The 11,616-nt window shown below is 41.8% G+C and overlaps 1 long non-coding RNA gene across 1 annotated transcript in view; it reads right to left on the minus strand.

Moving 5' to 3' along the window:
• Positions 1 to 305: 305 nt before the first annotated feature.
• LOC121875078 overlaps positions 306 to 11,616 on the minus strand; it is an 18,842-nt gene continuing 7,531 nt past the window's right edge. Inside the window, exons 3-4 of the long non-coding RNA XR_006090550.1 lie at positions 9,299 to 9,428; positions 306 to 527 (exon numbers count right to left, since the gene is read on the minus strand). This is a non-coding gene — a long non-coding RNA (uncharacterized LOC121875078). The remainder of the gene's footprint in view (positions 528 to 9,298; positions 9,429 to 11,616) is intronic.

Genomic DNA, 11,616 nt, shown 5'->3' on the forward strand with positions numbered 1-11,616 from the left:
ACATTCAAACCACACTGTAACACCTAGACTAGTGGTTACTGAAATATAAATACTGAAAAATATTTGGTCTAACTTGAAAAACACATATATTATAATGATGAAATATACTTGAATGAAAAAAAAAACACGTATGTATTCTTCTATGAAACATACACATTACTGAAACAAACACTGAATGAAAAATATACTTAACACACACACACACACACACACACACACACACACCACGAAAAAATATTATAGATTAAGAAACACACAAACATACATACATACACAAAAGGCGTATCTGTAATCACTTCCACACACAGACAACACACACAAATATATTAACACACACACACACACACACACACACACATAAAACTAATATAATTTTTCTGCTTGTATTCGTTATTCCATTCCTCCTGACGGGGATGTGTGTGTGTAGTGACGCTGCTGAAGGAGATCCTACACGAAGAGAATACCCGCAGTCACCAGCAGGAGCCAGGAGGAGTATACGAGCTGGGTGATGCTGGTGGTCTTGGTGCCTGGAGGGGAGAGAAGGAGAGAGAGAGAGAGAGGGGGGGGGAGATGATGATTATTTCAGAGAGAGAGAGAGACAGAGAGACAGAGAGAGAGAGAGAGAGAGAGAGAGAGAGAGAGAGAGAGAGAGAGGGGGGGAGAGATGATGATTATTTGTGAGAGAGACAGAGAGAGAGAGAGAATCCGCCCACACACAAATCCATCCCTAAGCCAAACTACCTCCCTCCCCCCTCCCTCTCTCTCTCTCTCCCTCCCCTTAACCTAACCATACTTGCTCCTCCCACACTCCCCAAATTTCCCCACCACCACCACACACCACCCTTACCCCACACCCATCACCACCTCCCCACAAACAGTATACTACCCATCTCTCCTCCCCACACACACCCCCCAACCTCCAGTTCCCGAGGCGTTGTCCATATCCTTTAAAAAAACAGTAACATGTGTCCCAAACTTTAGCTGATGTCTGGGAAAAAAAATGAAGAACGAGGCGCTAACTTCCACAACAACAGATAAGCCCCGAGGAGAGGAGAAGATGGTAGCGCATATTGTTGAGTTACCCCTTAATGTGTGTTTAATGTCCGTTTTCTCTCATAAGATACAGGGAAATTTGGAGACTTTTTTTCTCCTTCTAAGATACAGGGAAACTTGGAGACTTTTTTTTCTCCTTATAAGATACAGGGAAATTTGCAGACTTTTTTTTCCCCTTGTAAGATAGAGAGAAATTTTGTTGCGATTTTGTATTTATGCATCGACAAGAGGGAAGATTGATGGCTACATTTGGTATTTATAATAATTTGGGTTTAGTTGATTATTAAAAGGTATTTATTATAGTAGAAATATATGAAAGACGGTAAAAGAAACAGGGAAACGAATTTAACTTTAGAATTGTATTAAAGTCGTTATGCCGCATGTAAACCTTACCTAACCCAACATAACTTAACGTAACCTTACCCAACATAACTTAACTTAACGTAATCTAACTTAATCTAAAAAAAAATCGTTAGGTTAGGTTAGTTTGGCTTATATCATCTTTCATAAATGATTTAACGCCTTAGCCTCACACGCACACACACACACACACACACGCGCGCACACACACACGCGCGCACACACACACAGGTGAGGATAGTAAAGATGTTTGGCTCAGAGAAAAGGTCAATAAAGCAAAGATGTGTGCTGATCCACGTGTGTGTGTGTGTGTGTGTGTGTGTGTGTGAGTGTGTGTGTGTGTGAGTGTGTGAGTATGTGAGTGTGTGAGTGTGTGTGATGTGAGTGTGTATGTGGGAGTGTGTGTATGTGAGTATGTGAGTGAGGGTGTGTGTGTATGTGTATGTGAGTGTGTGTGTGTGTGTTTATGTGAGTGTGTATGTGAGTGTGTGTGTGAGTGTGTGTGTGAGTATAATCACTTAACCTAACCTAACCTAACCCAACGTAACGTAACCTAACCTAACCTAACCTAACCTTTTGCCTTAAACTCTGAGGTAATTTCGAGAATTTTAATCCTTCGAGCAATACCTTCTACGCTGTGCTTTTTATTCACTAAAAGACGAGTGTGTCTACAGTACTTATAAACAAACTGTAAATTATTATTATTATTATTATTATTATTATTATTATTATTATTATTATTATTTCATATACAGATAACTTAATTCATATTTCATCTCACAAATACAAAGATACAACAATAACAAGAAAAATCATCAAATGGCCACACACACACACACACACACACACACACACACACACACACACACACACACACACACCACGTCATTTGTTTATATGAGTTAGTTCGGGTGGTGGCCGCTTCACAGTGGTGGCGCTGAGTGTAGTGCAAACATCATTACTCCTCGACTGGCCCGCCATCAACACTCCACCGCCTTCACTACAAACACCAGAGAATTTCCTGCCTCAGATAGATAAGAACCGATAGATGGGTGGAATTGATAGATAAATGGGGATAGATAGATAGTTAATTAGACGAGATAGAATGATACATAAATAGGAATATGGTTAGAGAGAGAGAGTATAAACGAATGATCGCTAATTAATCAACATACAGTACACCTGAAAAATTATTGACAGGTAGACGAACGATTCTGAAAAGGTTTAATTCACAGGACTCTCCAGGTAGGGATGAATTATGTATAGTTTTGTATGTATAAGTTGTATAGTTGTTGTATAGTGGTATGTATAGGTTGTGTATTATGTGTGCTTGTGGTATAGAGTAATGGGTTGTCTTAGGTGTTTTATTATTATTATTATTATTATTATTATTATTATTATTATCATTATTATTATCAATGTTATTACTACTACTATTATCAATGTTATTACTACTACTATTATTACTATTTCAGTGTGTGTGTGTGTGTGTGTGTGTGTGTCCCAAAGAACAGGTTTTGTGGATTTGCATCAAAGTTTGTAAAGCTGATCAGCATGTGACAAGCTGCTCATTATAAACTTGTGTTGTAAATCGCGTCAAAACTGTCTCACTGTTGTCATGGTAATGTGGCCTTTTTTTAGTCCCCTTAGGATATATAGAAAACGAAGACAAGAGACAGTTTTCAGAGGTGACTACAGTAATTCTCACAAAACGCTGCCATGGCTACGGTTCGCGGGCAGCGTTTGTGTCTGATCAAATGATGAATAAAACATAACCTACACAAGAACAGACAAACAAACAAGAAAACAAACTCCTAGACAGACAGACAAACTCCGAGACAGACAGACAAACTCCCAGACAGACAGACAAACTCCTAGACAGAAAGACAAACTCCTAGACAGACAGACAAACTCCCAGACAGACAGACAAACTCCCAGACAGACAGACAAACTCCCAGACAGACAGACAAACTCCCAGACAGACAGACAAACTCCTAGACAGAAAGACAAACTCCTAGACAGACAGACAAACTCCCAGACAGACAGAAAAACTCCCAGACTGACAGAAAAACTCCCAGACAGACAGACAAACTCCCAGACAGACAGAAAAACTCCTAGACAGACAGAAAAACTCCTAGACAGACAGACAAACTCCCAGACAGACAGACAGACAAACTCCCAGACAGACAGACAGACAAACACACAGGAACTACAAATCAATATACCCCCTCTCACCACCATATCGTTATTCCCGCACCACGACAAACTTTCAAAAAACAACTATCGCAAACAACTAAGAATTTGCATAATTGTTTACATTGTGTTTGGGAGCGTTGTTTGGCAGCTCAGATAAGGGACCCCCTAAGAGCAAGAGGGACACAAGGCCCTTATACCACTGTTGCTTAGGTTCATTTAGAGGTGGAGATGAGGTGGTAATGTAACCCTTATGATAGTATGAGAGTAAGATGTTATTGTTCTTATTATTATTATTGTTATTATTATCATTTAACTCTTTGTGGTTTCTCTTCAAATTCCATTATTTCTTATTCTTTCTCTTCGTTTCCTCCCGCTTTTTTCACTCTCTTCCTCCTCTTTTATCTATTCTTCCTCTCCTTCTAGATCTCATATAATTCTTTCCTTCTCCTTCTTCCTCTCCTATTTATTATAACAAAATTCTCTGGCCTATGGAAACAATAAGGCAGGCACTACACTCGACCATCGTCACTTCCTAAACTGTAACGTCAGGTACCTAATCGCAGCTGGGTGGACTATGGGGAGGGAGGGAGGGCGTAAAGCAGAGGACTCTTAGGATATAAAGTGAGTGTTGTGTCCACTCGGCAGACAGACAGACAGACAGAGACAATCATATCCAACAAAAGGAAAAACAAACAAAAAAAACAAAGACCTACAATTCTATCCAAACATACAAACAATTTTAAAAACAGTCAAATAAAATCCCAACCACAACTATAGGATGAGGGTGTATGTATGTATGTATGTATGTATGAACTTGTGTGTGTGTGGGCGGTCAGGCAGGGTGGTAGAAGACACAGGTCGTTTAAGCACCAGGAGGGGGGGTGTCGCGGCTCGTCAGGCTGGTGTGCAACATGGAGGTTAGTATGTAAATGCACACTACTGGCTCACCCCTACCACCACTGAGCCACCATCCCTCACCATTTCACACTGCCACCTCCCTCCTGCTCTCTTGTTCCCCTGATATTTAGGTACCCATGCTGATACTCGTCACAGGAGTCCTGGCTCGACGGTCTTTCTAGGTGTCCGAGGGAGGAGGGGAGGGAGGGGAGGGAGGGAGGGAGGGAGGGAGGGAGGGAGGGAGGAGGGAGGGAGGGAGGAGGGGGGGGGAAGAAAAAGAGAGAGGGAGAGGGAGAGGGAAGGGAGGGGAGAAGGGAAAAAGAGAATGGGAGAGAAAAGGGTAGGAAGGCAGAGAGGGAAGGAGAAGAGGGAGAAACAATGAAAGGAGAGAGTGGGGAAAAAGGGAGGGTGAGAGAGGGAGAGATGGAGAGGGGGTGGGAGAGGGAGGAGGAGGAGGGGAGGTGAGCCTTGACCACCAACTGAGATTGGAAACAGTTACCAAAACAAAAATTGAATCTCAGTTATTATGAAACCAACCTAACCTAACCTAACCTAACCTAGAGGACCATCTGATTACCGTCTTGTTCCTGCTTCTTTCCCTGCTCTTACTTCCTTCCTTCCTTTCTCTCCTTCCTCCTCGTCTTTCTTCTCCCTCATCACTATCACCCCCTCGTACTCTTCCACTTCCTCCTCCTCCTTCTCTAACTCCCCATCTTCCACCTTCACAACCACTACCACCCCCTCTTCCGCCACCCCCTCTTCCTCCACATCCTCCTCCTCTACCCTCCACCCCCCCCCACACCACCCCAGAAAGAAAAACAATCTAAGAGCATTTTTTCCCCCTTTACTCGGGGGCCACAACACCAGCTCCACATTCACTTCTACTGACGAAGACGACCACATAAAGTTATCCACCCCGCTACAGTCGCCTCCATCCTCGACACAGTACTGGGAAAAACAACTTGGGGGTCTTATAGGTCTTGTTGTGATGTCTTTTCCCTGTAAATGATATTGTAAAGTTTTTTTTTAAAGATCTCTTGTAAACAGAAGCAGATATGTTCACTTCAACGCTGGATGTTATAGTTTGTCGAGTATCTGTTGTAAGTGTATGGAATTTACTTTACTTTATCTAACCTAACCTTAAACTAACCTAACTTAACCTAACCTAACCTTAAACTAACCTAACTTAACTTAACTTAACCTAACCTAACCTAACCTTAAACTAACCTAACTTTAATCTAATCTTAACTAAACTAAACTAAACTAAACTAACCTAACCTAGACCTATACAGCGCCCGGCTAAGACATGATGGTATCCCGCCTGAAATCCCCTCGAAGAGAGAGAGAGAGATAGAGAGAGAGAGAGAGAGAGGCGAAACAGAACTACAATTTAAAGACATTTCCCCTTTACTTCTTCTATACAGGTGCGGTGGCTGAGTGTATACAGTGCTCGCTTCCCATCCTAAGGGTCACTGGTTCGATCCCAACAGGTTATATCCACTTCACCCAGATGTAAAACAGGTTATGTATTTTTACATGTGAGGGGAAATGAAGGCGCTTGAGTGTAGTGCCGTCCACGAATGTTTTCTCTAACGTGTTGAAGGCTTAGTGTACTATGTAGCAAGATGTAAACAAAACAGTCCCCTCAATCGTGTAAGTTATGCCTATGGGACCCACTTTCACACCTTCGATTCTTATTCTTTATATTCATAATCTAACCTAACCAAATCTAACCTAAATTAACCTAACCTAATCTAACTTAACTTAACCTAACTTAACTTAACCTAACTTAACCTAACCTAACCTAACCTAACCTAACCATCCTTTCCTCTCCAACAATTAACACTTTCAGACTATCTCAACATTCAAGGACACACACACACACACACACACACACACCCCAGGAGACTGTACAAGTTCCACCATCTGTCTGATACACACGATCCTAACCCTTCCTCTTCTCTGCCAAACTTGGATGAATTTTTGTCAACTTAATCTCGATATTTCTTGAGTTTCTGGTATGGTCTGGCCACACACACAGTTAATATGATCAACATCTTTTGTTTCATCTCCTAAGTAATAATTTGTCTAGAGAAAGGTATGCACGCGCGCGCGCGTGTGTGTGCGTGTGTGTGTGTGTGTGTGTGTGTGTGTGTGTGTGTTCCAAGAATCTCTCACAAGACGTTCCATTTTCTATAAAGACGACGACGATTATTATTATTATTATTATTTTTTCCTTCTAATCTTATTTCTGTGATGGGAGTCTGGAGAGGGAGGTAAAGGCTGCCAGGTGGTCAGAGCCTTCGTGACTCACTCTCTCTCTCTCACTCTCTCTCTCTCTCTCTCTCTCTCTCCCTGCCTCTCTCTTCTTACCTTCCTCACCTCTCACCTGTGGGAGCTAACGAGGTACAGGTCTGCCTTTTTCAGCTGACCACCAGGATTTAACAAAAATAATAATAATAATAATAATAATACTCTAATAATAATAATAATAATAATAATACAACAATAATAATAACAACTACACCAACACCAATTAAAAATAGTCAAAGTAAGATAATACTTTTCTCAAAGGTGTTATTATTTACCCCGGCAGGTGAACCAACTCAAAACAAAGCCATTTAATAAAACCGCTTAACTCAGCAGGAACAGCTCGATACGCTAGATTGTCCGCTGGTAAACAAATACTAGGGAGGAAACGAACCCACAGAAGATTGGATTCTTTAACATTTACAGTACTTTATTTATTTATTTATTTGTTTATTTACAACATTTATTTATTTATTTTATTTTATTTATTTATTTTATTTAGGGATTCGTTACTATTGCTTGGGGGAATATGGGATTGGATAGGTGATATTTCGGTACTGATGTGACCAATTCTAGTATGACCCCAGTTCTAATATGCTCCTAATATAATCTAACCTGATTTATGGAATTGGAGCATATAGTTTTAGTCTAACCTAATCTAACCTGATTTATGGGATTGGAGCATATAGTTTTAGTCTAACCGAATCTAACCTAACCTAAGACAGACAGACAGACGTTCGGCAAAATCACCATACAAGTTTACATTGATTAAACAGTCATATACGTAAACAATACAGACATACAAACAATATACATAGACACTACAGACATACAAACAATAGTAAACAGTAATTATCTTAGAGGAGTTTAAGCTAAATAATTATTTAATGTTGGGTAATAGATTAAATTAATTGAGGTATTGGCTCACGTTATTTATGGGTGATTGTTAATGTTATTTATTAGTGTGTGGTGGATTTGGAGACGCACATGAAGTAGGGGATGTGTGTGTGTGTGTGTGTGTGTGTGTGTGTGTGTGTGGAGGATAATTAGATCGTTAAGGATATTCAGCAAGTTAAATGGTTGTTGTTGTTGTATTTGTTGCTATCATAGTTGGAAGAGGAAGAGGAGGAGGAGGAGGAAGAGGAGGAAGAGAAGAGGAAGAAGTAAAGGAAGAGGAGGAAAGTTTGGAGGAGGAAGAAGAGGAGAAGGAAGAAGGGATTAAATATTAAAAAAAATTGACAAATGTTTAATAATTAGACAGATAAATGTTTAATAAATAGACAGATGAATGTTAAAAATGTTAGATAAAGGACAAGAGAATGTTAAATAGGATAAGTAAATGTTAAAAATGTTAGACCAGGGACAAGATAAATGTTAAATCGATAAAACTAACATTGTGGCTCTTAACCTGACCCTCACCTAGATGTTCCGTAGTTTTAATTGGAGTAGGGAAGCCAGGTGGGTGTGTGTGTGTGTGTGTGTGATTCATGTACCTTTATATCTATTTTGGGGTATATATACGTACATGTGATCTTATGTACACACACACACAGATATAAACATATGTATACAGTACATGAACATACAATCGTACACACAATGCAATCACAAACATACACTGATACATACGGATATATACGGTATACTCAATAGACACATACATGAACATACATATACACATACACGTAGTGATAAACGTATACAGACAGACAGACAGACAGGCAGGCAGACACTCCTCCCCAAGCACCTGAAATCGTCCCACTCTCTCTCCCTCCCTTCCTTCATCCTCCTTCCTTCCCTATCTCTGTCCCTTCATCGTCCTCCTCAACACCTCCCTCCTTCAATCCTTCTCTCCTTCCCTCCCTCTCTCCTTCCTTCCCTTCCTCCCTCCTTCACCTTCCCTCCCTCCCTCCCTCCTTCCCTCCTCCCTCTCTCTTCACCTTCCTCCCCCCCCTCCCTCCCTCCTCCTTCCTTCCCTCCCTCCCTCTCTCCTTCCCTTCCTCCCTCCTTCCCTCCCTTCACCTTCCTTCCCTCCGTCCCTCTCTCCTTCCCTCCCTTCTTGTAGGCAACTTTATAACCTACACCTTCCTGTCCTGTCTTTAAAAGCACGCAGCAGCAATCTTCTCTCTCTCTCTCTCATTTACTCTCTCCACCTGTCACGCTCTCTTTCTCTCTCTCCGGCTTAATGTACCACACTACCAACAAGAGAGAGAGAGAGAGAGAGAGAGAGAGAGAGAGAGAGAGAGAATGGGCTGGAAAGCATAGACACTGAGAAAGAAATCCCAATCACCCGCCTACAACCCCTAACCACCCACCACAACCCCTAACCACCCCACCACAACCCCTAACCACCCACCACACACAACCCCCAATCACCCGCCTACAACCCCTAACCACCCACCACAACCCCTAACCACCCCACCACAACCCCTAACCACCCCACCACAACCCCTAACCACCCCATTGTAGAGAACTGACTTACCTGCGGAGTGGTAGTTGTCGATATAAGAGATCATGCGGACCCTTACTCTCAGGGTCTGATAAGCACTGTGGTGATGAGACCCAAGGCTCAGGCGACACTCTGCTTGTAGTGAACCCCCCGCCTCTGCTATCTGGGGGAGAGGTTAGTTTGGTGGGGTTTTTTGGTGTTCAAGTTTGTTTGTTTGTGTGTGTTTGTGTGTGTGTGTGTGTGTGTGTTGCTTGGTGGCCAGTTGTAGCTCTGTAATACACAATGTATATATATACAGGTAAATCTAAAACTACAGTATAAACACACACATACATACATACATACATACACAAACACAAACACAAACACACACACACACACAGGCAGATCCCATATTATGTTGGTCCTGGGCATAAATTCGTATCCTTGAAGATAATCCTAACCATCCTATAAGGAGTTTCCAGGATCCTTGAGGAGTTAGGTTATCCAAATATCCTGTGAAAATATATCTCAAGGTTTAAGGATTTGGCTCTGGATAGTCAAGGAAATCAGAACCGGACCAGGATATCCTATTTTTTTTTATCCTTGGGTGAAAAAAGTTGGAAAAAAAATTACAATCGATTTTTTTATATTTGTTTACGATTTTTTTTTTCGATTTTTATATTTTTATTGTGATTATTTTTTTCTTCAGAAGAATTATCCACACCACCTATATTTATCCATTTTTAACATAAGTTACATCCACATTATCCATCCACATCCACACTACCCATCCAAATCCACATTATCCATCCACATCCACACTACCTATCCACATCCACAAAAGATACATCTACACTACCTATCCACATCCACAAAAGATACAGCTACACTACCTATCCACACAAGGTCACAAGGTACATCCACACTATCCATCCACATCCACACTACCCAGAAGAGAGAGTTGTGCGGATAATGACCTACTTGAAAAAAAAAACTGATCACACAAACGAATAAATTTGCTAAACTAAAAATGTTAAAATGTTAAAATTTGAGGATATTAACACAACAACACTTACTGCTGTTATTAACCTGATCGAGAATAATTACTTCCAGTTCAGGACAAACCCGAGTTACGACTTCAGACACCCAGAGCTACTAAGACCAGTGTGTGTGTGTGTGTGCGTGTGTGTGTGTGAGGAGAGAGAGAGATAAAACGCTCCACACACACACACACACACACGAGGCAGCAAGTGACGACCCATAGAAGAATCTACCAAGAGCAGTTAGACCTCGATAAACACAACCTGACGGACGACGAAGACCTCCCCCAGCGTGACTCAAGACCATTGGTGGTAAAGACTCTATATCACCTGGGGCAGAGAAACGGGTTGCCAGATGTTGCTCTCATAATCACGACACCCAGAGCAAGTGAACAATCTCAGCTGATACCGAAGAAACAGAGAAGGAAATATATTTGGATTCTCGCCTTTGGGTATAACAGTCCCTAATGGTGTTTTTCCTTCTTCTCATTCCCCCCGTGGGTTATGCCTCTCTCAATCGTCAGCTGATTACAAGAATAATAGCATGGGATTCTTTTCTTTCGGTACACCGTCAAAAAGATCCAATTTTACCATCATCTTACGTTCTGTGGGTTACGACTTTCTCACCCCCCCTAAAATGTCAAAGGACAAGTGCAGGGGATTCTAGTCCATACGAAGTTAAACACTAAGATCCATTTTCACCTCGTCTTACTGGTTGTGGGTTACGCCTCTCTCACCCCCCCTCACACCTGGTAATGGAAGTAGTGAGGGAGATTCGCCCTTCAGTACTCCTCATCACAAGGACCATTTTTCCCCCGCCACGAGTGCCTGGAGATTGCGTCTCTCTTAACTCCCGACATCAACACTAATAAAAGCAAAAGCAATTGGATATAAAAGTGTGAGGGAAACAGGTAGTGGGTGAAAGGAGGGTAACACAGGTAGTGGGTGAAAGGAGGGTAACACAGGTAGTGGGTGAAAGGAGGGTAACACAGGTAGTGGGTGAAAGGAGGGTAACACAGGTAGTGGGTGGAAGGAGGGTAACACAGGTAGTGGGTGAAAGGAGGGTAACACAGGTAGTGGGTGGAAGGAGGGTAACACAGGTAGTGGGTGTGAAGGAGTAGTAACACAGGTAGTGGGTGTGAAGGAGTAGTAACACAGGTAGTGGGAGAGATATCATTGAGAGATGGCAAGAGATCAAGAGATATTGGAAACGACTCCTGAGTGACACTGCGAACAGAAGACACCACAAGAATAATCCTGAGAGATACTGAGAGACGCTGAGAGATACTGAGAGAAGCCGAGAGATACTGAGAGAAGCTGAGAGATGTT

Source organism: Homarus americanus, unplaced genomic scaffold, assembly GCF_018991925.1.
Source record: "Homarus americanus isolate GMGI-L3 unplaced genomic scaffold, GMGI_Hamer_2.0 scaffold51859, whole genome shotgun sequence".
NCBI classification, from domain to species: Eukaryota; Metazoa; Arthropoda; class Malacostraca; order Decapoda; family Nephropidae; genus Homarus; species Homarus americanus.